The following is a 2,290-nucleotide window of genomic DNA, read 5'->3' as shown; positions in this document are numbered from 1 at the left end:
GCAAGATGGTAGGCGCTGGAGCGGTGGCTGCGCGGCGCTGGAGCGACTGTGAGAAGATGCTCCACGTCCAAGAGCAAATGAGAAGCCCCAAAAAGAGGGTAGGAGGGGCGGAATCGCGTTTAGAATCAAACCCCGTACCCACCAGAAATGCTCAGAAGGCTCAAACAAAACTTGTGCGCACCAGGGACCCCACGGAGACTGAGCCAGAGCTGTCTGAGCACCTCCTGTGGAGGTACGGGTCGGCAGGGGCCTGCCGCAGGGGCGGGGGCTCAGGTGCAGCAGACCTGGGTGTGGCAGAGGCCTCTTGGAGGAGGTCGCCATCAACCCCACCATAGAGCCGCCGGAACTTCCACAGGACTGGGAAACAGACTCTTGGCGGGCACAAACAGAACCCTGTGCACCAGGACCCAGGAGAAAGGAGCAGTGGCCCCACAGGAGCCTGACCCAGACTTGCCTGTGAGTGTCCAGGAGTCTCCAGCAGAGGCGTGGGTCAGCGGTAGCCTGCTGCAGGGTCGGGGCTTGGGACCTTTTGAAGAAGGTCACCATTATCTTCATTACTCCACCCTAGTTTGGCCCCAGGTAAATAGCAGGGAGGGAACACAGCCCTGCCCACCAAAAGAAAATTGGATTAAAGATTTACTGAGCATGGCCCCCGCTCATCAGAACAAGACCCAGTTTCTGCCTCAGTCTCTCCCATCAGGAGAAGGAAATGGCAACCCACTCCAGTACTCTTGCCTGGAAAATTCCATGGACAGAGGAGACTGGTAAGCTACAGTCCATGGGGTCTTGAAGAGTCGGATACGACTGAGCGACTTCACTTTCACTTTCTCCCATCAAGAAACTTCCATAAGCCTCTTATCCTTCTCCATCAGAGGGCAGACAGACTGAAAACCACAATCACAGGAAACTAACCAATCTGATCACATGGACCACAGCCTTGTCTAACTCAATGAAACTATGAGCCATGCCGTGTAGGGCCACCCAAGACGGACGGGTCATGGTGGAGAGTTCTGATAAAATGTGGTCCACTGGAGAAGGGAATGGCAAACCACTTTAGTATTCTTGCCTTGAGAACCCCATGAACAGTATGAAAAGGCAAAAAGATAGGACACTGAAAGATGAACTCCCCAGGTCGGTAGGTACCCAATATGCTACTGGAGATCAGTGGAGAAATAACTCCAGAAGAATGAAGAGACAGAGCCAAGGCCAAAACAACCCCCAGTTGTGGATGTGCCTGGTGATGGAAGTAAAGTCTGATGCTGTAAACAGCAATACTGCATAGGAACCTGGACGGTTAGGTCCATGAATCAAGGCAAATTGGAAGTGGTCAAACAGGAGATGGTTAAGAGTGAACATCAGCATTTTAGGAATCAGCAAACTAAGATTGACTGGAATGGGTGAATTTAACTCAGATGACCATTGTATCTACTACTGTGGGCAAGAATCCCTTAGAAGAAATGGAATAGCCATCATATTCAACAAAAGAGTTCAAAATGCAGTATTTGGATGCAATCTCAAAATCGACAGAATGATCTCTGTTCGCTTCCAAGGCAAACCATTCAATATCATAGTAATCCAAGTCTATGGCCCAACCAGTAATGCTGAAGAAGCTGAAGTTAAACGGTTCTATGAAGACCTACAAGACCTTCTAGAACTAACACCCAAACAAGATATCCTTTTCATTATAGGGCACTAGAATGCAAAGTAGGAAATCAAGAGATACCTGGAGTAGCAGGCAAATTTGGCCTTGGAGTACAGAATGAAGCAGGGCAAAAGCTAATAGAGTTTGCCAAGAGAACACACTGGTCATAGCTAACACCCTCTTCCAATAACACAAGAGAAGACTCTATACATGGACATCACCAGATGGTCAATACTGAAATCAGATTGATTATATTCTTTGCAGCCAAAAATGGAAAAGCTCATTTTCCATTCTATACAGTCAGCAAAAACAAGACCTGGAGCTGACTGTGGCTCAGATCATGAACTCCTTATTTCCAAACTCAGTCTTAAATTGAAGAAAGTAGGAAAAACCACTAGACCATTCAGGTATGACCTAAATCAAATCCCTTATAATTATACAGTGGAAGTGAGAAATAGATTCAAGGGATTAGATCTGATATACAGACTGCCTGATGAACTATGGACAGAGGTTCGTGACATTGTACAGGAGGCAGTAATCAAGACCATCCCCAAGAAAAAGAAACACAAAAAGGCAAAATGGTTGTCTGAGGAGGCCTTACAAATAGCTAAGAAAAGAAGAGAAGCAAAAGGCAAAGGAGAAAAGGAA

The sequence above is a fragment of the Bos javanicus genome, chromosome 25 (genome assembly GCF_032452875.1).
Source record: "Bos javanicus breed banteng chromosome 25, ARS-OSU_banteng_1.0, whole genome shotgun sequence".
NCBI lineage: Eukaryota > Metazoa > Chordata > Mammalia > Artiodactyla > Bovidae > Bos > Bos javanicus.
This window is presented reverse-complemented; position numbering follows the sequence as displayed.